The sequence below is a fragment of the Eupeodes corollae genome, chromosome 3 (assembly GCF_945859685.1).
Source record: "Eupeodes corollae chromosome 3, idEupCoro1.1, whole genome shotgun sequence".
Classification (NCBI taxonomy): domain Eukaryota; kingdom Metazoa; phylum Arthropoda; class Insecta; order Diptera; family Syrphidae; genus Eupeodes; species Eupeodes corollae.
Window position 1 is genome coordinate 93,132,877 of NC_079149.1, and position 26,355 is coordinate 93,159,231.

A 26,355-nucleotide genomic window follows, 5' to 3' on the forward strand; every position below is an offset into this window, starting at 1 on the left:
TTTTCGCGGGTACTGCCTCTTGCGAGGAATTGACAAATCCTTCAAGAGTAATTCTTGTCATGAAAAAGTACTTTCTCAAATTAGCCGTTCGGGTTCGGCCTTAAATTGCAGGTCCCTTCCATTCCTGATAACAGTACTCGCACACACATTAATGGTTGCGAGTTGTAAATCAATAGGCCCTGGTTCACAATGGACTGTTGCGCCACCCAATTTAATTTAATTTAAGGCTTTAAAGTATTTTCATAAGATCTTTTCTTAGAGAAAACACAAATATTAAGGATCTTAAAAAGGAACCTTGAATATGAGATCACCAAATTGAAATTAATTTTCATTTAAGTTCTTGAAACTCGTCTTCAATTCCATCTAATTAGTTGTTAGCTATAGAAACTATATTGGGAAAGTTTTACATTCGTAAATTTTCAAATTAAAAATTCAAGACTCGATACCTTTTTCAATTAAACATTATAATAATAGAGAAGCCGGAAAAAGTGGGTTGATTGACTTCGAATTAAAATAACGTGTTGTGGGGATTCGCGTAAGGTATTTTTAATCCTCCATATGGTTTTGTAATCGGTCCGATTTGTTATTTGAAAATGTTGACATTTCTCAATGTTTCAAGGTCCCTAGAGTCGAAATAAAAGATTTTTGGAGTGGTGTCCTTACCTTCGGTAAGTTGTTTTCGTCGTCAATAGCTCAAGGACCATTAGAGATATCGACTTCAAATAAATGTGTTTATATAGATAACAATGAAGAAATATGAGTTTATGATTTTTTACTATAGCATTTTGAAAAAAATGTTCGGCTAACCCAAAATATCTCACGAATCAATTACGCTAGGGAATCGAATTAAGTTTTAAAGTATATTTTGTAACGTGATACCACACTACTATAGTTTTGGAAAAAAATCCCATTAACAATTTTTTTTAATAAATCAAAAAACTTACAAAAAAATGAGGCTGGGTTGAAACCACACTGATAACTTCCCATCCCGTCTGTCGATTTGTCTTGCTTAAAAGTTTGTCTATATGTACTCGTATCAATTTTTACCAAATTTGCGTACTATTTTTTGTAGATTTTATTTTTATAAAAAAACGGACCGTTGAATTTTTATATAAACATTTCTGAATATCGAAAACAATATTTTCTGTGAAATAAAATAAGTTTGCAGCCAATATTATTAATTTTTGAGTCGAAAATAAATTTTTGACAAGTTTTAGTATAATTTTTATTTTAGAGTTTCATTTTTTGTAAAAAAAACTGTCAATTCGATTTTTTCAAAATTTTACCGAATGTTAAAAACAATATTTCTTATAAGATAAAAATACTTTGAAGCCAATATTTCAAATTTTTGTAAAGATATTTGAGTCGAAAATCATTTTTTACCAATTTTTGTTAATTTTTTTTCGGTTTTTAATTTTTTGTAAAAAACTGTCAATTCGATTTTGTTTTTAAATTTTACTGAATGTTGACAACAATATTTTTTGAAAAATAAAAGTAAATTAAAGCCATTATCCTCAATTTTTGAAAAGATAATTGGGTTGAAAATTAATTTTTACCAACTTTTATACATTTTGTTTAGGATTTTATTTATTGTAAAAAAACTGTCAATTCGATTTTTCTCAACATTTTTCAGAATGTTTAAAACAAAATACATATCTTATAATATAAAATAAGTCTGAAGCCTAAATTTCAAGTTTTTGAAAAGATATTTGAATCGACATTCAATTTTTACCAACTTTGAAAATTACTTTGAGTAATGTTTTTTTTAGATTTGTATTTTTTATAAAAAAACTGTCAATTCGATTTTTTTCAAACAAAATGGTTTTGGAAATGAAATCATAATTAAGTCGTAACATTTTGGAGGTGACAAATTTTTGTTTTCAGTTTTTTTGATTTATAAAAAAAAATAGTCAAATGGATTTTTTTCCAAAAAATATATTTGTTTGGTATCACGTTACAGTTTATCATATAAAATTTAATTCAATCCTTTAGCGTCTTTTGTTTGTAAGATATTTATGGTTAACCAAAATGTTCACCTTTTTTTCAAACTGCCATGCCATGGTAAAAAAACCACCCCGTAATTTTCTTGAGAGCCCTTTCTGCATCTTTCTACCTTATTATCTGTTTAACTAAATTTATTTGAAATCGATATCTCTTCTGGTTCTTGAGCTTTGGAAGACGAAAAAAACGTCGCGAACGTACGAATTTCGCTAACGTACGTACACACGCACAGACATCCCTCAAAAAATCTTTTATTTCGACCCTAGGGACCTTGAAACGTCGAGAAATGTAAAAATTATCAATTTGAAAAATCGGACCCATTAAAATAACTTCCTATGGAACGTTAATAAACAACACTTAACCAAGTTGACTCCCTTGAGGTACACTAGAATTAACCTTCAGTTGACTTGAAGGGTTACCCCTTATGATGACGTTATAATATCTTTCTTTAAGATTTGATGAAATAAACTTAGGCAAATTTCGTTTAATTTATCAACAAGAATTTCATAACTTAATATTGAAGTCTTTTATAGTTAATTTTATTTTTAAAATTGTGTGGCCCGTTGAAAGTAACAAAATATCTACTTATCTATAATCTAAGAGCTAACAACAAAAAAGTGCAGTCTTTTGCAAACTTTTCTATGTCATATCAAAAGAAAGTTCTCAAAATGGAGAACAAAGACCGCTAAGTCTTTCTACTTGTAACCGTAATGAAGATGGAAAAAATGTTTTCTTCAAAAATTTTAGAAATTGTCTTACGCTCGGTAAATTTTTTAGAAAAATCGAATTTACATATTTTTTTACAAAAAATGAAAACCTAAAACATAAACAATACTAAAACTTGCTAAAATATTATTTCGATAACATCCAATAATTATTTTTTTTTCATAAAAAAATAAAATCTACAAAATATATGACGCGAATTTGTTCGGTTCTTATAGATAGCTCGTGAATAATAGAAGTTATTCACTTCAAACAATCATTCATCCAATTTGTTTATATTAGAAATACAAACTTTTAAGAAATTCTACTAAAATTCGTAAAAATTGGTTTTCGACTAAAAATATGGTTTATTTTATCAGTGTGAGTCGCATTCCAGCCTCTTTTTGATACATATATTTTAAAAGCATATCAAATTCAACCATTCTTGCTCCACAACTGAATTTGGCAGATGAATTAGAAAACCAGTACTAAACCAGTTGCCATCTGAAAAGCAAGATGAAAAGTAGAGCAACCTTGTGACAAACTAAATTTGTTGACTGTTCAGAAAGAATTGTACAAATTATATCTAACAAAGCAACAAATAAATTAAAAAAAAAAACTTTTAAAGCTCAAGTTGTAATAATTGATGATTAGTTAGAAAACTGTCCCCCTCATCGATTTTTGTTGGATAAATTTTGTTGTGCAAACTTTAAAAATAAAAAAGTTAAACAAATACTTCAAAACAGAAAAATTCCACATAAGAAGTGGAATGCTGTAAATATTCGTTACATCCCATCATTGTCATTCTATCCACACACAAATCCAAAATTACAAAACATCAATTACTTCTCTTTCTCCATCTCTTGTCTCAAATCTCCCATCATTTCCCATTCCTAAACAGGAACTTGAAAAAATCTTAAAAATAAACACTCAATCTCAATGACTATTTGTTTTTTTTTAGCTTCCCGAAATTTGAAATCATTACTTTACTACCACGCCAAAGGAAAATTCCACGATTTCGACATTTAAAAAAATTAATCCAGATTAATCTGTCTGCTATGCCCACTCAAGAATCCAATAAGGGATATAACAATGGTTGGCCATGGGCATATCCGGTGCGATGACCTTAAGCGTTACATAATTTCATATTTGATATTTTTTTTTTCCTACAATGCTCTGTTTATTTCTTAAGATATATTTTTGTATACAAAATGTCAATATTTTGTTTTCATCCTAGATTTTTAAAGTAGGCGGAATATTTGTCCGTCATTTGTTATCGTCGGTCTTATTATGCTTCTGCATAAAATTGCCTTACATTTTTCTAGTTGAGATTGAATAAAGTACAATACTAAGAATCAAAATAGTATTGTTTCTCTTTGAACCGATTCAATGAAGAACGCATGATTTTTTTCCTAACGAAGAGAAATTAAAACTCTTTTGAGATATTAAAGAGAATGAATGATTTTAATTTGACAACATGGCAACTCTGTTTAAGTAATTTATTCAGTTCTGTTTTGATGATTTTTATTGATTTGACCTTACAAAATTATCATTAATCCTAGATTTAGGAGATTGACTTGTTCTCATTATTTTGATTGATTTCTTTATTTTATTCATTTCTATGCATAGACAAATTATATTGGTGTAACGGTTGCTATTTTCTTGGAAGCAAAATGATTAACTTTGTCTTAATCTTTGCTAACAAAACACACTTGTTGGTTTGGGTTTTCTTTTCATAATTAACTAGTTTACATCGCGGTAGTCGATGGAATACTCTATTAAAATATTTGCCAACAATATGAATTGCCAAATGGATGAATTTGACCTTGGGACGGTAAATCTGTTTATATCAAGGCCTCTTTAAAGATCCTTGTGCTTCAACTTCTTCATACTATTATACCACTGGTAGACAAAATTAGGTTTTCTTCGGGAACACAAACGTTTGAAGGATTAAGATGCCCTAAATTCGAGTCCCGAATTTGAATTTTTCTATCAAATTAGGGTTTTAAAAAAATCCATTTTCAACATTATAGGTATAGGTTTAAATTTATATCAAAAAATGGACAAAATAGAATTGTTAAGACAGCAGATTCGTTACCTTTTTCTGCTGAAAAACGTTTTAGCGTGATTTTTGTAAGAAGGATAAAATCTAACAACTCATGAAGGTTTTTCAAATATTATAGGAAACAATATAAATATTTTAACTGATCAATATTGAAGAAAGGAGTTTTGAAAAAAAACAATGATAAGTCCTCCAACAGCGATTCCTGTCCTGAAAAGTGCTTTCTCAAATTAGCCGTTTAGATTCGGCTTAAAACTGTAGGTCCCCTCCTGGGTAAATCAGTTTGAGTGCTTTTATTCATAGTTTGTGACCTATTGTGCGCTTATTACAATGAATTGTTGCCAACGCGAGTATTGTATATCGTTCTAAGTTTCAGGGGCCCTACTCTGTAACTGGATTCTACTTTTGATTCTTTTCGAAACTTACTTAGCACCAAATCATCCGCCATGACTACTCTCAGAAGACAAAATGCTGTTCCGATACCAAATCGGTGGTTACAAAAACGCTGGACTTGCACAGCAAACCTTACTTTTTTCCATACTTAAATGGCACGTTGTGGTGGACGTTCTACATTGTGATTTTGGGACAAAATTTGTCCACATATATTGCGGTTTTTGTCTCGCTTCGTGTGATTTAAAATATTCTTTGGAAAGGCCTCGATGATTGGATATGAGTAGCAATTTTTCGAATTCGAGCAATTTCATTGTAGAATTTTACCACTTTTGCTTTACGAATCTAGGACAATGAGTCAAACGTTTTCATTAATATATATTAAAGTCTTCATCAACCTTAACTTTCGTGAGTTTTATGGAAATTCGATTGGTATTTCCGGGTGTATGAATTACCTTGAGTCAACATAATTCGAATGTAAGTTTACCATGGATAGCCGAATATTTATCTTTTAAATGTAAGGCAGATATTGGCTGTTTAAAATTAAATATTTCCGAAATTGAAGATGGTCTCTTGAGTTTAAATGATGACAATAAACTAGGTCTAGACTAGATTCCACCTATTGTTCTTAAAAAATGTGCTGCTTCTCTAGCTGAACCGATTTTCCTAATTTTGAATAGCTCTTGAAAGAACGAATTTCCTATCATCATGAAAGAAATCATTTTCAAACCCTATTCACAAATCAGGGTCTAAACAGCAAATTTTGAACTACCAACCGATTTATAAATTGTCGTGTATTCCAAAACTTTTCGAGAAATTGATATGTGAAAAACTAATATTTTAGTTAAGGAACACATATCACCGCTACAACATGGTTTCGTTGCAGAAAGATCAACAACGACTAATCTTTCTATTTTCTCCAATTTCATTTTAAATAATCTCGAAGAAGGACATTAAATGGATGTAATTTATATCGATTTTTCAAAGACATTTGAGAAATTAAAAAACTTTGGATTTCATTCTAAGTTTTTGAAATGGTTGGAATCTTATCTTAAGGTTCGAGTTCAATTTGTTTGATTTGACGAAGTTCTCTCAAAACTAATTTTGGTTTCATCTGGTGTGTCCCAAGGTAGCCATATTGGAGCTCTTCTTTTCTTAATTTTTATAAACGATTTACCTAGTATTTTTATCAATTCTAGTCACCATTTTTTTGCCGATGACTTAAAGTTTTTTCGTTGCATAAAATCTATTAATAACTGTCATCTCTTACAAGACGATATTTCGTAATTATCCCAATGGTGCACGAAAAACCAATTATATTTAAATGCCGCTAAATGTCAATGTTTTTTTGTTGCCGCAACTTTTTTGAAATCATCTTAGAATACAAACTTGAGACACAAATTCTGGAAAGAGTACAGGAGAAGAAAGATTTTGGTGTAGTTTTTGAGCCTAAACTTAACTTTGTTAAGCACATTGAATGCTCGGTTTTATCAAACGCAATAGCATAGTCTTTAAAGACCCTTTTACTCTCTCAAATCGCTTCTTACTTTTTATGTAAGACCCATCTTGGAATACTGTTCTGTAATCTGGAACCCTTTTTATAACATTCAATCTAAGAAAAATTGATATATTTCAACAAATATTTAAAAGATTCACTATTCAAAAATTTGGGTGGAACATCGAAACTCCATCATACAAAACTAGATGCCAAATTTTAGCTATTCAATCTTTTGAAAATAGACGTAAAATGTTTTCTGTGATGTTTATAAGTGATATTTTCAAATGCCCTCTTTTTGTTGTCTTTAATAAATTTGTGTGCTCCATCGTGACAATTTTGAATACGTTGTTGTTTCGAGAAGATGTACAATTGTACACACCGTTAATTATACGAAAAATGAACCAATAACCCGCTGTGTCAAAGAAACAAACTTAATTTTTAATTGTATTGATTTTGATTTTCAATTGGTTAGATCTTCTCTTATTTTAATTGTGTATGAACATATTAATTGTATGTTTTTATTTATGTTTTATTTGTATATATTTTTCATGTTAATTATATTTTATGTATTTATATTTAACTTAAGAGTTTGAAAGAAGGAACAGATGCAAAAGCATCTATATTTCCATGAGAAATGACAAAGCCTGGTATCGTTTTCCACATTCACGTAGTATGGCTAAAGAAGGCATCTCCGTATTTGACAGTACGAGTAAAGTTTTGTTTAAGGGTAATAAAATGAGTATTTCAGAAGGTTAGAGTATTATGGTTCAATTACTTGAATTTAACTAAATGTTTCGAAAGATGAATAAAATCATTACGAAGGTGTTCAAGCGATGTTGATAAATTAGCTATGTCATAGTTTTACTAATAAATTTTGGCATTCTTGTTTGAATACGGTTCTAAAGACTTCAGTAATTGAACCACTAGCACAAAAATGGAAGTTATACTTAACTTTTGAACGCACATATATTTTAAAGATATATGTAAGCCCTATCAAAAGAAATGATTAACTTTTTGCTTTGGCTCAGAAAACCCAAACATTTTGTTGCAATTTTGTGTGTTGTTAAATAAAGGGTATTGGGTGATTCTTATACCAAGAATTTCAAAATGTTCTGTTTCCCTGTTGCAATTGGCAACAGTAAAAAATTAATTTGATTAAACTGTTTTTATTCTTACAATTTTACCCCCAAAATATTATTTCAATCGTTTTATTGACTCATTTCCAGTAAACATCTTAGTAAAAAATAAATGCTTTATTTGGAATTTTAAATCTTAGAAGCGCAACAAGCACAACAACATTGGAAGAATTGAGAAGCTTAACGCATATCGTTTAAGTTGAACTTTAAGTAGCTTCCATTCAGCCGCTAGCTTGCATTTTTAAAAAACATTATTAACTGAGAAGATAATATTCTCAAACATTTTTGCTTACGAAGCTCGAACTTTTATACTAGTCGTCGTTTTCTTCTGGTGCAGAAACATACCAATACTTTTTCATAGAATAAAGATGTCTTCAAATAGATTCTTTGCATTTAAATTTTTCACCACATCAGATTTTTGAATGATGCCATTTAAAAAATGCTAAAGACAACTAAACACGATTTTTTTTAAAGTTTGAGTTAAGACACAATACAAAATTGTATTCAAAGTACAAATCGTAATTGTTTTGAGACAGTTTAAATTTACGAGATGACTTATGGCGCGTTCTTAAAGTTTAATTTATGGCGGGTAAAGAGAATAATTATATTGAAGTAAGAGATTATGGATTTGTAAAATCATCACCAATTTTATTAAAAAAAAGAGGCTGGGATGCAACCCACACTGATACCTTCCCATTCCGACTGCCGATTTGTCTTGCTTAAAAGTTTGTCTATATGTACTCGTATCAATTTTTACCAAATTTGGGTACTATTTTTTTAGACGGACTGTTGTATTTTTATATAAAAATTACTGAATACCGAAAACAATATTTTCAGTGGAATAAAATAAGTTTGAAGCCAATATTTTTAATTTTTGAAAAGCTATTTGAGTCGAAAGTAAATTTTTACCAACTTTTATACATTTTTTTAAGATTTTTATTATTCGATTTTTTTCAAAATTTTATCGAATGTTAAAAAACAATATTTCTTTTAAGATAAAATTAGTTTGAAGCCAATATTTCAAATTTTTGAAAAGATATTTCAGTCGAAAATTAATTTTAACCAACTTTTTTTAAATTTTTTTTAGGTTTTTTATTTTTTGTATAAAAACTGCCTATTCGATTTTTTCAAAATTTTACTGAATATTAACAATATTTTTTGGATGATAAAAGTAGTTTATAACCAATATCTACAATTTTTGAAAAGATATTTGAGTCGAAAATCAATTTTTACCAATTATTATACATTTTTTTTTAGGTTTTTATTTTATGTAAAAAAACTGTCAATTCGATTTTTTTCAAAATTTTACCCAATGTTGACAGCAATATTTCTTATAAGTTAAAATTAGTTTGAAGCTAATATTTTAAATTTTTGAATAGATATTTCAGTCGAAAATTATATTTTACCAACTTTTGTTAATTTTGTTTTAGGTTCTTAATTTTTTGTACAAAAACTGTCAATTCGATTTTTTTCAAAATTTTTCAGGATGTTTAAAACAATATTTCTTATAAAATAAAATAAGTTTGAAGTCTAAATTTCAAGTTAAAAAAAAGATATTTGAATTCGATATTAAATTTTTACCAAGTTTGGGTAATGTTTTTTTTAGATTTTTATTTTTATAAAAAAAAACTATTAATTCGATTTTTCTTAAAATTTTATCAGATGTCAAAAACATTATTCTTCGTTGCACAAAATGGTTTTGGGGATGAAATCATATCTTAGTCATAAAATGTCAGAGGTTGCAAATTTTTGTTCAGTTTTTTTGATTTATAAAAAAACCGTCAAATGGATTTTTTTCAAAAAATATACTTCTTTGATATCACGTTCCAATATATCATATAAAATTTAATTCAAGTCTCTAGCGTTTTTGGTTCGTAAGATATTTAGGGTTAACCAAAATTTTCACCATTTTTCAAACTGCTATGGTAAAAAAACCACCCACACAATTTTCTTGAGAGCCCTTTCTGCATCTTTCTGCCTTATTATCTGTATAACAAAATTTATTTGAAGTCGATATCTCTTCTGGTTCTGGAGCTATGGACGACGAAAAAAACGTCGCGGACGTACGGACGTACGGACGTACAAACGTACGTACACACGCACGCACAGACATCTTTCTAAAAATCTTTTATTTCGACTCTAGGGACCTTGAAACGTCGAGAAATGTCAAAATTTTCAATTTGACAAATCGGACCCATTACAATAACCTCCTACGGGAAGTAAAAACTACTTCATAAATTTACATAAATAAAGAAATAAATCACTTAAATACCTTATAGTCCATTAGATGAAAGAAAGGGTCAAACTTGGAAAAAAATTCCCACCTGAACTCAACTTTGGTACACACTCATTTTAACATCGTTGAAAACAAACTGTGAAAAGTCGTCATTTGTAACTTTCAAAGTTTAATTTTTTGTGTTATAAGGGCATTGAAATGTACACATTTAATAAAATATGAAGTTTTTGCTCAAACCAAGTAGCATTTGCGTTCATACTGGTTAACGTTTACCGTACAACATTACGATAAGACGATAAAAGAAACAAATGCACGGAACTTTTAAAGATTTGGTCTATAAATCTATAAATAATTTGTACATACCTCCCACATTTTATAAAAAAAAATATCAAAAGAAGTGCTGTGTCCTAGAAGACATTTTTAATTGGATCAATTATTTTAGGTCTTTTTCACAAACACCTTTCACTTTGTACTTTACAAATAACGTTTCACCAAAAGCAAATTTGCAAAGAGGAAATATTGAATTGAAAAGTTTTCCTATCTGAAAAATACATTTTACCAAACTCAAATTTGCTAATTTTTTCTAAAAAAGGATTTCCTAATGTATCTGGATGTTTTTACAGTACCGTAACAGATATTGATTCACCATTTTTTTTAAAAGCATATTAAAAAAATTGACATTATTGAAAAGTTGTATTTTTAATTGGTGAAACACTTTTCACATATCCTATGGAAAATTGAAAAGCGAAAAATCTTTTCACTTTGCAAATTTTTTGAAACACTTTGCAGGACATTATTTTTTTTGCAAAGCTGCAAAGTGATGTGTTTGGTGAAATATGCCACTAAACTTAATTTCTTTTTGTATTTAATTTTTGTCTGGGCTTTTTACAATTCTGTCTTTTTTTGTATCTTTTTTATTCAATGGGAAACCTCAATAAGTAGGTTTGAATGAAATACAATTCAAGTTCATTGATAAAAAAATGTTAGAAAAATATCATTCAGTGGCTATACCATCTCTAGTATGTTGAATCGGATCCGTATTTGAAAAGAAACATTTATTATATAGAAAAACTAATAACTTCTTTCAAAATTATATTTTTTTTATAAAAACGAAAAATTTCCTATTCAACAGTAAGTAATTGCGTTTGATGAGTTTTAGTTAAAACATATTCCAGTTGATATTTCAAATCCTAACTGCCACAGAAAATGACATTTTAAAATCCTCCATAAAATCGAACAGGTCCTTTAAGAGTTGTTATTCGCCCATGCGCATGTCCTTACTCACACAGAGTATTGAATCTCTTTTTTAGACCAAAGGTTCACATATCAAATAACACTTGCTCTCTTAATTCAACAACACTAACAGGTGCCCCAGTAAGGATAATATATTTAGGCAACAAATAAACCGGTGCGGTGTACCAATGCTCCCTTCTCGTATAGCAGAACAATCTGATTTGATTTGACTAACAAAAAGGACTCATTTAGCCTACTATAAATTCTTGCCTCCCCTAAACCAGCTAAACTGAAATCCTGTGTTTCGTCACAAATAAAATATGTATATTGACAAAATCATAACATTCATTGTAAAAATTGTCACCCAAAAATGTTTCAACTTTACAATCCAACAAAACGAGGGAAAGTTTCAAAAGGATATTTTTAAGTTAAGAGAATAATATACGAACTAAAGTTTAATTTTAAGGATTAGTTTGTTGTTGCTTATTTTTATGAGTATTACTCTACAATAAGTGTATGTTTGTGTGTGTGTGTTACTGATGTGTTTTGGTTTCTTTCTTATTTTGCACATTGGTTTGTTATCCTTACGCGAGAGTGGGTGGCATAGAAATATACATCGTGCACTCGCGCCTGATGCTCCTCATTTTGTACTCTATTACTCGCTTATTCCATATACAACACCAACATTTTTACTCTTCCATATCCTTGAAAATCAGTGTATATTTTCGTCCTGTGCGCTTCTTCTACAAAATAATATGCGGGGATTGTAAAGTAGGTACAAGGTGTTTTGCTTTCGATAAAAGTTTTTAGTACAAAGAGTTCCATCGAACGGTACGGATGTATAACGGTCATTTTCGGCAAAAAATATATAAATCTCAATTTTGCATCGGAAAACGTTGATTGTATAGAATTAAAATAAATATCTTTTTACAAATGAAATGTAAAAGGACATAAATTCTCTCTAATCTAAGTAAATATAAAAAGTTTACTTTTCGTTGCGATTCGTCGTCGTCGTTGAATTATTAGAATATTTACCTATCGGATAAATTACTTAGAATAATATTTGTTTATAGGTAAGCAAAAGGATTTAGAATATCCTTAAAATTGTGCTTTAGCTATTTCTCGCGGCATAATTCTTATATTGCCTTCGGTTGAATTGCAATACCAAAATAAAAAGCGCTGTGAAAATATTATTTCTGCCCTTCTTAAAGTGAATTAAGTGGAAAATATAATAAATTCTGTGCGTTATCCTTCGGTTTATATTTTATTATTATTTTCTTTTTTTTTTGGGAATTTATTTCTATATATTTTTTTTTTGTTGGTTGTTGTTGTATCCTTATAATTCGACGCGTATACAAAAGTTCCATTTACAACCATTTTCATTCAGCACATTGCCAACACCAAGCCAACAATTGACATCTCAAATTGAATTATATTTCCCACTCTGTATATTACTTCTGTAGTAGTCATAGTCGTAGTCGGCAAACCAACCAAACGACAAACGAAACCAAAACGAACGAGTGTAAGAGAGTGGAGTCCTTGCGGCTAAATATCCTTCGAATAAAATTAATTTGTATTCCCAATTTCGAAATACAGAAATACAAAAAAAATAAAATTGAAAACGTGACACTGTAAAATAAAAAAAAATTATCATATATGATAAAAAGTCATTCAGAAAAAAATATCCTTCCTTATCCTTTTACTTGTGGTGATGTGGCAATTTATAATAAATATTAAAAAATAATAAAGAAAAATATATAATAAAATATAAAAACTTAATTAAAAGAAAATTAAGTCGATATTAAGTGATTGTTTCGCGTGGTTTCCTCTGGCTTGAGTGTGTGTGTATGTGTGTGGTGTCCTTTTCCGGCATCCATCGCGTTGGTCATCGCCATCGCCATCATCATCATCGTATGAATTGTCGTTCGTTGATATTCAAGGATATAATAAGCTTTTGGTGAAAATTTCGCGTAAGTTATAAAATATTTCTTTTGTTTATTTTTTTTTTGTTTTAATTTTACAAAATTTATTTTCATTCCCTCTGAATACGTATCATCCTTTTGACAAGGACGACAACGAAGGTGATGAAGACGCAACGACGGGACGTAATGGCTTAAAGTGTGTGTTGTGTGCATTTTGAACTCAATAATATAAAATAAAATTTTAAAAATACACTGAAGTAGTACTAAAGTGTCTCTAGTAGAATTTTTTAGAGAAGAGTTTTCAACAAACATTCTTGTATTTGTTGTTGTTGTTGTTATTGTTGGCCTGCATGCTATTGGGGCCAATTTAAAGAGAAAGAGAGACATCGAAAAGAGTGTTGCTGGTGTGTTGTTTTAGTACGTAAATAAGTGTGTCCTTTTTATGAACACACAAAGCATAGCAGAGCAGAGTAAAACTGTTGGTAGGCAGGCTAAGAGGGAACGTACGAAAGGACTTAGCATAGACATAGACCAAAAGCATAAGCAAAAGAGCTACTAACAATACAAAACCAACTGTTGTGCGGCTAGTTTTTGTTATTGGTATATTGCCCCCGGCTATAAGGATATTGTTGGTTGTTTTTTTTTTGCATTCTGTCAGAAATTCACCCCTCGTCGATCTGGCCGTCGTCATGTCAGTCAGTAAAGGCGGTCTTATTTTATTCTTTGTAGGTAGGTATAGTTTGAATTTGTGTGTACTGATTACTTGCCTATGCTTTTTGTAATAGGATATTGTCGGTTGTATATTTTTTGTCGTCCTTATAACAAATGGAGAAAATAAGGATCTGAGGAGACAAAGACGACGAAGAGGTCGAGAATGTAAATCCTGCAAAGAAAAAGATTGGTATACTTTTGTAATATTTAAACAGTTGGCGTAAAATGAGTTTAAAAAGTTTTCGAATATACCTACCTAGATTTTTCGTGGCTTCTTATAGTTTAACATAGGTATTTGAACTTATCGTACGTGATATGTTTGAGTGTGTTCATTGTTTCTATTCCATTCCATATATATCGTGCTTCCTGGACTAACTTTAAGGGTGAATGGGTAAGATGTAATGTAGTGGTGCGGTCATACCTCTATCTACATATTATTAAAGTGCAAATGAAATTGTTTTGGAATTTTCTAAATGAAACCATTGTGTTATAAGGAATTTAATTCCAGAGATGAGAAGCACTATAATAAGGGTGTGATGGCTTGGCTATAGTTTGGTTTAAGTTCTGATTAAATACCGGAAGTTATAGTTCTAGAATTATTTGTCGTTCGAATAAGAATGCAAGTTAGTAAGAAAATGTTTGTGGTAGTGGTGGTGGTGGTGGTGATGGTGGTGGGTCAATTCTATTTTGAATATTTTTGTATAATTTGAACGGAAATAGTAATTTCATGCATGAGGAAATGTAATGATATTTTAACACTTGGTTGTTGTAAATTGTATATGTATATGTATGTACCTAACCCTATATAGACAAATTTACACAGAGAGGCAAGGGAGCGAATGTTTTAAGTTTTTGATTTTATTTTTTTATAAGATAAAATTTGGTAAACTTGAAAAAAAAGAGAAATAAAAACAAATTTATTTGAAAACGTCGTAGGTTCATAACGAGGGATTTCAATATAAACAAATTTGTATGAAAGAAATGCTAATGCTTGCTGACCTAGAAGCATTTAAAGGACATCCATATGAAGGTTAGCCCAGTATAGAGTCTTTATAAAGGAATTTTTGTAGAGGTGTATATAATGAGACTTGAGAAAATCTGGTTGGAACTTTTTTTTTACCTAATCTACATGGGGTTTAGAAGAAATTTCCATATTTTTGTTTTGAAGGGGTTATATTATGTCAAACCGATATAACTTTTGCTATTTACCTCTGTGATGGATGTGAATTCTTCTTTTAAATGAAAAAATATTGCATTTCTATTTTTTTGCTGAGTATTTTGTATGGGCTCAAAAAAATGAAAAAAAAACTCTTGAGATGAGGTTTTTAGGGTTTCGACAAGAAGTTTTACCTTGAAAATTCTATGAATATATTTTACTTCTTACACGTGGTTAAATTAACCTTAAAGTTTTCAGTGAAATGACCTTTATCAAATTTAAAGCCATACAATATAAGTAGGCACAATTTTGTGTTGACATTTTGGGGTTTACTTTAAGGAAGACACCTATGTTTCTTGTAAAGGTACTGTTGAATACTTAAATTTTTATTTAAAATTTAAGAACATTTACTTATTGTTCAGAAGGTGATTATTGCAGATCAACATTTTTTTTAGAGCTAAGTTTGAAGCTACTGACGAAAAATTTTACTTTTGGAGATAATTTTTGAAGTTTAGTACCTTGAGGTTTGCCCATACCAAAAAAAATGTAATTGTTAAAAAAAAGGGTTTCAAACTGTTTTCTATTTGTTTAAATATATTTCAGAAACTTTGCAGATACGTTTCAGATATGTTTCTGTTTTTTTTTTTCTTTTTATTTTGGCGTAGATTCCTTTGAAAAACATTTTAGACCAAGCGAAATATTTAAGAAACGATTCTCTGTTTCTGAAACTTATTTAAATATTTCTGAAATATTTCTTAAATGTTCATGAAATGTTTCAAAAACATTTCTTTGGTCTAGACGCACTTTTATAGAAGTCTAACGTGGGATAAAATTTAGATGACATTTTCGATGAACCATAAGCCCGCAACTTATTATTTTTTAACCCAATATTGGGACACATATGTTTTTATTTTTATAACATACATTTTTAGTAATTTCTTCAATCTTTCAGCATTGAGAATTAACATGTAGATGTCATTGAATAACAACTATAAGTTGAGGACACAAAACTGACCACTTCGTTTCGAGATAATTGCGATTAAAGTCTGTTAGTCTATGCGTTTTTTGAACTTAAATAGCCCTTTAATAAAGTCAATATCATTTTAAGGTAATTAACAATTGTTAACCAATCTTTAGAAAATATTTACAAATTTGAGCACTGGTGTCTTGTTAGAGATTTGATTTTCTAAATTCAATCTATCAATAAGAAAAAAGTCGTTTTCGTATGTGATTTAATTTTTCTAAGTAACGAGATCTTTTTTAAAAGCGCTTATCTTACCCATTATTAAGAACTGCTTTATTTTACGGCATGAACTTACAAACCGATTAAGTTCACATTTTTAGGAGGTGGTTTGTTTAATACCAAAATAAGGTAAGTGCCAACAAAATTGTGTTACTTACGAAAATTCAAAAATTTACTGACGGTCCAAAAGTCAGCATTAAAAATTATTAACAGAGATATGGGATTTTATTCGTTAAAGGAAATTGCAATACAAAAAAGTTCGATATTAGACTTAAGGTTTTTTTGAGTTCAGTCAAAATCCAATTTGACTTAAATGTATTTTAATTGTAAACAATCATAACTTTTACTGATAAATTGCCTTAAGGGATGAAAAATAGTGAAATCAGGTCAAACCTAAATACAGTCAGCTTATTAATTTCATATAGGAAGTTATTCTAATGGATCCGATTTGTTAAATTGAAATTTTTGACATTTCTTGACGTTTCAAATTCCCTTGAGTCATAATAAATTTTTAGAAAGATGTCGGTATGTCCGTACGTTCGCTACGTTTTTCTTGTAGTCTATAGCTCAAGAACCAGAAGATATAACGACTTAAAATACATTTTGTTATACAGATAATCAAGCATAAAGATGCAAACAGGGCTCTCAAGAAAATTGCGTGGGTGGTTTTTTACCATAAATATCTTACGAATCGAAAACGCTAGGGACTTGGATTAAATTTTATCAATTATATTGTAACGTGATACTAAACAAGTATATTTTCAAAAAAACTGAAAAAAATGTGGCACCTCGAAAATTGTACGAACACAAAATGGTTTTTTGTCCAGTTTTGTGCAACGAAATATTTATATTTTACCATCTAGTCAAATTTTAAGAAAAATCAAATTGACATTTTTTTTTAAATAAAAACCCAAAAAAAACATTACACAAAGTTAGTAAATCTCTTTTCAAAAATTTGTGATTGTGTCATCCAACTAATTTTATCTCAAATGGGGTGGCGCAACAGACCGTTGTGAACCAGGGCCTAGTGACTTACAACTCTCAACCATTCCTGTGTGCGAGTACTGTTGTCAGGAATGGAAGGGGCCTACAATTTTAAGGCAGAATCCGAACGGCTAGTTTGAGAAAGCACTTTTTCATGACAAGAAGTACTCTTGAAGGATTTGTCAATTCCTCGCAAGAGGCAGTACCCGCGGAAATTATTTTTTTAAAATTAAGGTGGCACAGGCAGGGATTGAACCCAAGACCCCTTGCATGACAGTCCAACGCAGTAACCATCATGCTACGGGAACTAATTTTATCTTGTAAGAATTATTGTTTTCAATATTCTGAAAAATAGAATTGACAGTTTTTTTACAAAAATAAAAAACCCAAACAAAAAATCAACAAAAGTTGGTAAAAATAGATTTTCGACTCAAATATCTTTTCAAAACTTGAAGATGTTGGCTATAAATTACTCTAATCTTTCGAAAAATATTGTTGTCTATACTGTGTAAAATTTTGAGGAAAATTGATTGAAGACCTGGTAAAAATTTTCTTACGACTCAAAAAGCTTTTAAAAATTGAAAATAATGTCTTCAAACTCTTTTTATTTCATAGAAAATATTGTTTTCGATATTCAGTAGTTTTTTTTTTATAAAATTCCAACAGTCCGTTTTTTATAGGAAAATAACATCTACAAAAAAATTAAAATTAAAAAAAATTTTCTAAATATTGATGTTCGGTTCTTAATATCTCCCAAATTAATTTCATTCATCCCATTTGTAAAAATTTAAGAAATGCTACTAAAATTTTGAAAAATTTGTTTCCTACTAAAAATCTATTTAACAAAATTAGATTTTCAAACTAAACTATTTTTTTATATGAAAAATATTGTTGCATATTTTAAAATTTGTTAGAATAATTCAACTAACAACTTTTTTAACCTAAAATGAAAACCTACAAATTTTTGAGCAAGACAAATAGACAGGCGTGATGGGAAGTTATCAGTGTGGGTCGCATCCCAGCCTCTTTTTTTATTTTTGTATGTAACATATTACGTTTATAAAAGACTTATAAATTTCTTTGTATATAATTTTGCAATTTTGAAATGTATTTGTTTTTTAATGAACATTTAGATTTGTCGATGCATTTTCAAAGAATTAACTGATACCAAAAATATGTATTTTCTTTTTCATAATTTTGATTGTTTAAAGTTTATATCCTAAAAAATTTCTTATTCTAAAATCAACTTTGTAACTTCCTTGTTTGTTTTTCGTTACTGAACTTTTATGTACTGAAAAATTAAATAAAAAAATCAAAATATGTCCGATTTATTTATCATAGTGTTAGTAATTTGGTAAGGTACGTGATATTTTTTGTTCTGTATTGAAAAATACCGCACCGGTATTTATTGATAACAAAATTTTGTGCTTGGTGTTTTAACATTTTCTTTTATTCATTGGTAGGAGTGTCACATACTTCGGAACTTATTTTCGAAAACGACGGATATTATTTTCGTAAAAAAATACCGTAACCTTAGTTTCAATCAATTTGTGAAAGAATGAGGTGTATACGTGCTCTATTTTTACTGTGTACCATCCATGTTTCGTAAATTACAGGATTTTACAAATTTTAATTTGTTACGCGTAACTAATGTAACCACTAAAATTAGATATGCTACGAATGAAAGTTACTGTGCGTAAAACGTCAATCTGGAAGAACTATTATTAATTCGTATCATTGATGATTTTATGCAAAATATTAAAAATTCAATTTTGTTTTTTGAAATTTTGCAAGTCATCCGATTTCTTAACTCTAAAGTTGCTTAAAATTCCCAATCGCCAACAAAAATGGAGCGAAATTTTTTAAAATGGTCTTTAATTCACACGAATTTCTAAAAAAAATTTGCAGCTAAATTTAGAACAGACAAAATTTTTAATTAATGAATTAGTTAATTAACAAAAGGTTAATTAAATATCAGGAATAAATTGTATTTAATTTGTTTGTTATTGTTTCTATTGAAAAGGGTTCGTTCATAAATTTTGGTTTAAATGTGTGTACATTTTCGGTACAACAGATGGTGCTTTATTTGTTGATGCTAACTTTTTGGAAAATAACAAACAAATATCACAGCTTATGTCCATTTTCGTAGAATTAAAAAAGCCTTGTAATATCAGCTTAAAAAAGTCTCACAATTATTGAAAAAAAATATAACAACAACACGCAAAGAAGTCATAAGACCGATTTTATGCTAAGTAACGTTGAAAACCATAATGAGAAGTAAGATTTAAGTTTTGTATCCTTACCTTTGTTCAAGACTTGTCTATATACGATACAAAAATTGATACGGAGCCGTCACAAAATTTTGCAGAACTATGCAAAATATGTAAACATGCATTTTTCTCGCGTTAGAGCCCGTTCACACTATTCGATATTTTCACCGTATCGGATATTTTCTCGATTCGGTGTCTTTCGGTTGGAGTGTTCAGATGGTACGGTGATTTAACCGTGCACCGTACTCAACCCTACACCGACGTATCGTCTGTAAAATCGAGGATACGGCAAAACTGCCGATTCGGGATCTTGTGAACGGTCTCTTACTGTGCAATCACTCATGAATCCAAGGGTTAATAAAATTTGACAGCTAATAAACCTTGTTCTTCTGTTTTAAAAACGCTTTGACTTAGGAGAGATTACACAGTTTTCAATGACAGTAACACGTTTAAAAAAGTTCTCTTAAAAATGCTGTCGACAACGTTTTTTATCGTGTCACGTGTTAAGTGCTTGTAAGATTGGTTACAAAAAAAACATGATACATTAAAATGTGCAGGAAAAAGCAAAAGGTGTAAGGTTTCAGTGAAAAAAGAAAAATACTCTACAACATATTTCTTATCATACTCTTAAAACGTGCCTTCACAAGTGTTTTCAATTGTATCAACACTTTCACAGATGAATCCTACTTCTATTTTTATCTGTTGTGACTAGTTTCTATTTGTAATATGAACTAATTCATACTTCACCACGGATATTTTTGTAAAAAGAATCGTTACTTTTTTTAAGAAGGTAAACCTGGTTTTTACTTCAAAAACGAAGAAAACAGATTAAACGTTTTATGAATTTTCTTACAAAGATATTTTTTCTTAGGAATTCTGGTGTCGTTTTTGTTTTAAACAGCTGTAAAAATTGAACAAAAATTGATTATTTTATTAGCTGAATGATTCATTTGTTTGAACAGTAAGTAATTTTGACAAAAAGTTCAGTTTTTTGAGAAGAATAATTAATCAATGTAAGAAACTTTCCTTTGTACACTTTCAATCCTCAAAATAGCGAGATCTTGCCAAATTTTATACATACATACATAGCTTCGATGAATGGTTTGGTTAACTTTATTATAAATTAAACCTAAGTTAAAAGCTTTCTTTCCCAAAAATGCCAACATTATCTTTTGAATTACACCCACCTTAACCACATCACTTTACAAATTTCCCCCTTTCTCTTCCCAAATAAAAGGATACAGTAAACGTGTTTGTTGTAAAAGAAAAACAAAACTACAAGTTTACAACAACTTTAAAGTTTCCTACTTATAAAACACTTAACCAACATTTGACAGAACTCAAATTAAGAGGTATCCATTAAAGAGTTACTCTTTAACTTATATTTATAATTTCTTATTATATTTTATCGATTTTTAGTTTTTTATGTAATGTTTATTTTACTTTTTTTGTATTCCTTTGGTGATTTTTAATGAATATTTGATGTGATCGGTTGACAATGTCCCTTTTGAAATCTGTTCAAACAAACAGAAAAAGCCACAAAGTGTCAATCAAGTCCATTTACTGGATAGTTTATGTGGGTGTAAAGTGTGTTTTTTTCTTAAAGCTTAAAGTGCAAGTTGTTTCTTTTTGTGAATGTTAATAAATATTGAAAAAAGATAAGATAACATTTTAAGGATTTCAAGGATATAATATTACGAGCTTAAACATTTTCATTAAATGTAAGAAATTAATGACAACATATTTCAAGACGTTTTGTGTGTCTAAACGCAGGTTATGCGTACAACTAACGTTTTTGAGAATTTACAGAACCTAAGATACCTTAGAACCTTATAAGTAAAATAACATTAAATTGAAAAAGAAGATGAAATATATCACACTTTATGGTGTTATTCAAATAAAGAAACACCCTTTATGCTTAAACGTTGAATTGCCTCATAGTATATTCATATAGGTATATACATAGGCTAGTATGTATAGGACCATTATAATATATTTAAACATTAAAGAGGAATTTGTGGAGGATTGAGAATGGAGGATTGTCAGTATCAATCCGTTGGGCTATTGACAGAGAATTAATTAAACTGTCCCACAGGTATTATGCCAATCAATTGATGAAAACTAACCAAAGTCCTTCGTGCTTCGTCCCTCCCATCACCCGTCACCCAACTTCCATCATACCATCATATGATTATAATTCATTCTCCTCTTTGTTAAAACCAATAAATGTATAATTGCAAACATATCATAAAGGATTAATTCTGTATGCCTTGTCTACACTATATACATAAATCATATCATATACACATTACACACATATACATATATGGATATTATTCTTTTTTGTTTTAATAAAAGGTTTCACTTTACACATAGATATTATATAACTTGAAAGGAATTTTTAGTCAAGAATTCATGTTTTTTTTATTGTTTAAACAAAATATTTATTTAATTTTTATATCTTTTTGTATGCATACATAATATTTATTTAATACGTGTTAATTCTCAAAAAGTATTTATTTTATTATTTAAAGAAGTAAATTTCACTTAAATTTTAATATTTAATATAGCCTTGAGTTTATATATTTTTTAATTTTTGGTTTTCTATCGTGTTGTAGAAACATTATGTCGTGATACATAAACAGTCTTAGGTTAGGTTGGGTTGGAGTGGCTGTCCAGATGTCATTGACACACGTAGACCTCAAGGGTCCATTGTGATACCACTAATGAGGTTACTCATGGGAGAGTAATTAATTTAAACAAACCATTTTGTACTTTTTGTACGTTTTGTATCAATCATTGCCAGTTCACTGGTGTTATCTAAGAAGGGATTACCGAGAAAGTAATTCCTTCAAATGGAGAGTGCTGGACATGTACATAGAAGGTGTTGGACTGTTTCCTCTTCTCCTCGTCCATGCAGATTCTACAGAAGTCATTTGTGTAGACCCCTAGCGTCAGAGCATGTCTTCCTATGAGGCAGTGTCCTGTTATTACTCCAATTGTAGAGCTTATACTTTGTCTGCTCAGTGATATCAAGCCTTTTGACCGTTTTAAGTCAATACTTGGCCATATCTGCTTGGTTGCTAGGCAGGTGGTACTTTGTGAACATCTAGCATTTGTTGCTTCTATAGAGCATATTGCTTGAGAAGGTATTTGCATGTAGCAAGTGGTGTTCCTATGTTATGTTTTTGTCTAACATAAGGCAGAAGTGTTCCGTTTTTGGCGAGCTCATCGGCTTTGCAATTTCCCGGAATATCTCTGTGGCCCGGCACCCAAATGAGGTGAATGTTAAACTGTTCCGTCATCTCATTCAGAGATGATTGACAATCGTGGACTGTTTGAGATTTTGTGGAGACAGACGCGAGAGATTTAAGAGTGGCTTGGATGTCTGAGAATATTCGTATATCCTTACAAGATATAACGTTTTCTTTGAGCCAGGATAGTGCTTCTTTAATTGCCATTACTTCTGCCTGGAATACACTGCATTGATTATGAAGTCTAAAGGATAGACTGAGATTCAGTTGTTCTGAAAAGATACCACTTCCAACTCCGTGATCGGTCTTTGAACCGTCAGTATAGAAGTGTACCGCATCGTCTTCCAGGGGTCACTCTTCTTCCCAGGAGGATCTTGAAGGGATGGACACATGGAATCTTTTACCAAATACCATTTTTGGGGTGGTATAGTCTAAGCGATCTTGGATAGATTTTTTTAGAGAAGATGTCAAGTGGTGTTAGGTGTTAGGTTTAAAAGCACTTCCAGTGCTGCGGTTGGTGTTGAGCGAAGTGATCCTGTGATGCACATACCTGCTGACCGCCGGACTTTGATGAACTTATTTAGATTTACCATCTTGTCCAGTGCGGTCCACCATACGACGGCTTCATAAATGAGTATCGGCCTGATTACCGAAGTGTATAGCCAGTGGGTTATTTTTGGGGAGAAGACCCATTTTGTTCCTATGGCCTTTTTACAAGTAAAAAGCGCTACAGTAGCCTTTTTGACTCTTTCATCAATATTTGCCTTCCAATTTTGTTTTTTGTCTAAAATGAGGCCCAAATATTTAGGTTGATCGGAAAAGCTTAATGGTATTCCTCTAATCTTGGATGGGCTAATCTGAGGAATTTTATATCTTCTCGAAAAGAGTATTAATTCTGTGTTGTGTGGGTTGACGTCCAATCCACATTGCTTAGTCCATTTAGTTAGCCTGATTTAGGGCATTTTGTAGGAGTTCCGAGAGAACTTGGGGGTGCTTCCCAGATACGGATATCGCAACGTCGTCAGCATACGCAATCACCCTAAAACTCTCTGCTTCCAATGCTGTATAAATAGTCTTATAGTAAAAGGTTTTCATTTGAACTAGTCTGTTTTTTGGGCATCTACTTGCGAATCTGTCATTTTCAAAAATTACAACAAATACTAAAAAAAAGTCAACAACCAAAAATAAATTGTTAAAATTCACCACAGATATGGTAAAAGTCACAATAGTTAAACAGTTGAAAAAAAAATTTGGAGCTATAAGCATTTTGTTACGTGAAGAACCGAAACTACTGCTTAGAACTAGAGCTGACAAAAACTAAGGCGTGCCTATCGTTGGAGTATGGCGATACAAAAATGATTTTGCACTACATTTGGAATACAGATTTAATTCTTAAGCTTTGAACGTTCAGTTTACACAATAACTCAAGTCACTTGATCACCAGCATTGTTGTATCTTCACTGATTAGGTACTTAAAGTAAATCAAAATGATCTTTCATTAAAAAGTCATCTTTGCTATGTAGCTATGTTTATTAACATAATTGTGGTATTTGGGGCTCGCAAAATCCAATAAAAGATTGTTGATAAACTTTTTCCATTTTCAACTTGTCACTATTTGGTGATATTTTTTTGGGCTTGGACCTTACTTATTCGAATACATACATGCAACGAATCAATCACAATGTTGCAAGACAAGTTTTCTGACCATGGTATTTCCCGAGAATGTGATCACAATAATTGGCTATACCGAGTTCTTTGGATGTTACATCTTTAAACTTTTTTCTTTTAACCCTCGTTAAAGGTAAAGTATATTGAATTGCATCGGCTTAAGGCCCTTAAGCTGGAATTAGTGAAATTAGTGGAATTACTGAAGTAATCGAGATTATATAGCCGCAAATTAGAGAATTGGTTATGTAAAATTTCATTGAAGGGATATTATGGCCATTTTATCGACTTATATTGTTATTGGCTTATGTTTGTTTTTACAATGAAATACAGTCATTGTTTTCTATGAAAAGATTTTATTAAACATTAAAATGAAACTTCTTATTTTATGTACATTTTTTGATGATAAATTTTTACCTTAGAATTCTGGTAAGACTTTGAATTCAAAATATTACCTAGATTCCCAATCCAAATTTTGTGAAAAATTAACTTTTTCATAATGAAAAGACAAACATAAAGTGGAAATGAGAATCTTCTATTATAGTTCTTAAAACCATTAATTAAAACATAAGTATCTGTTTTATTATTGATCCAATCTTTTGTTAGTTTCGTGAGATAATTTAAAAACATAAGCTCCATCTCGACATATTAAATGTTTGTACATTTAAAAAAATGGCTTTGGATTGACCATATTGCGGTCGACACCGGACACGCTTCCAGCATCATGGATGTCCGAACTTTCCGAGAAGCTAACATTGACGCGGACCACTACCTCGTTGTAGCCTAGGTAGCACTTCGGGTTTCCAGACCCAAGGCAAAACAAGAAGGTGCTGGGAGAAGGTACAACGTCGAACGGCTACAATCGCCAGAGATCGCCAAAACCTTTTCCGATCGAGTTCGAGTAACCTCTCTAGAAGTTCTCTGCCGCCAATACAATGTATCGAAAAGCAGTGGCAACATTGCCAAGATGCAATCAGAGAATCCGCATCTGATGTGCTGGGTTTCACGAGAAGCCGCCTTTGATGTGCTGGGTTTCAAACAGCCACCAACAAGGAACCCCTGATTTGATGAGCAATGTCGGCAGGCAAATGCAGCCAAAAAACCGGCACGCAAAGCGGCGCTGCATAAAAAGACGAGAGCTGCTCATGAGCTCTATGGACAGCAGAGGCGAGAGGAAGTCGAAGATGTTGAGAGGTTTAAAAGCAGGAATGAAGTTCTAAAGTTTTATGAACAGTTGAAACGAAATTCACAAGTACATAAACCTAGAACCGAAGGCTGCAAGGATGAAAGTGGAAACATCATAGTGGAACTGCAGTCAATGCTGAGGACATGAAAGTATCACTTCTGCAGAGTGTATAACGGCGACGACGAACCGAATACCGCTGTCAGGCAGGATAATGATCCATTCAACATAGACGACGAAAGCCAACAAAATCGTCCTCCCGACTTAGCCGAAGTAAAGATTGCCATATCTAAGCTGAAGTCTAATAAAGCCGAATACCGAGCTTTTTAAAGCAGCTGGAGATAAGTTGGTTAGGAGCATGCACCAACTTATTTGTAAGATATAGTCAAAAGAAAGCACGCCCGATGAATGGAACCTCAATATAATGAAAAAAAGATCCTGAAAAAAGGAGACCCTCTAAACTGCACCAACTAAAGAGGAATCAGTCTGCTTAACATCGCCTGTAAAATCTTGTCTGCCGTAATATGTGAACGTTTAAAGCCCATCGTCAACAACCTGATGGGTCCTTATCAGTGTAGTTTTAGACCAGGAAAGTCCACAGTCGATCAAATATTCACACTACGGCAGATCCTGGAAAAAATTGAAGAACACCAAATCGACACCTACCATCTTTTTATCGATTTCAAGGTCGCATATGACAGCATCTACA

At 30.8% G+C, this 26,355-nt stretch overlaps 1 protein-coding gene across 8 annotated transcripts in view; it reads left to right on the plus strand.

Annotated features, from left to right (window-relative positions):
- The window catches only part of LOC129948884 (CUGBP Elav-like family member 2), a 434,239-nt gene that overhangs the window by 49,511 nt on the left and 358,373 nt on the right, over positions 1-26,355 (plus strand). For 4 of the 8 annotated variants that reach the window (XM_056060026.1, XM_056060024.1, XM_056060030.1 and 1 more), the window contains exon 1: positions 12,338-13,228. The exons of 3 other annotated variants lie outside the window; for them this stretch is intronic. The gene's annotated coding sequence lies outside the window, so the exon portion shown is untranslated. Of the gene's footprint in view, positions 1-12,337; positions 13,229-26,355 lie in introns of those variants that run through there. One more of the 8 variants, XM_056060032.1, reaches the window with a different exon arrangement.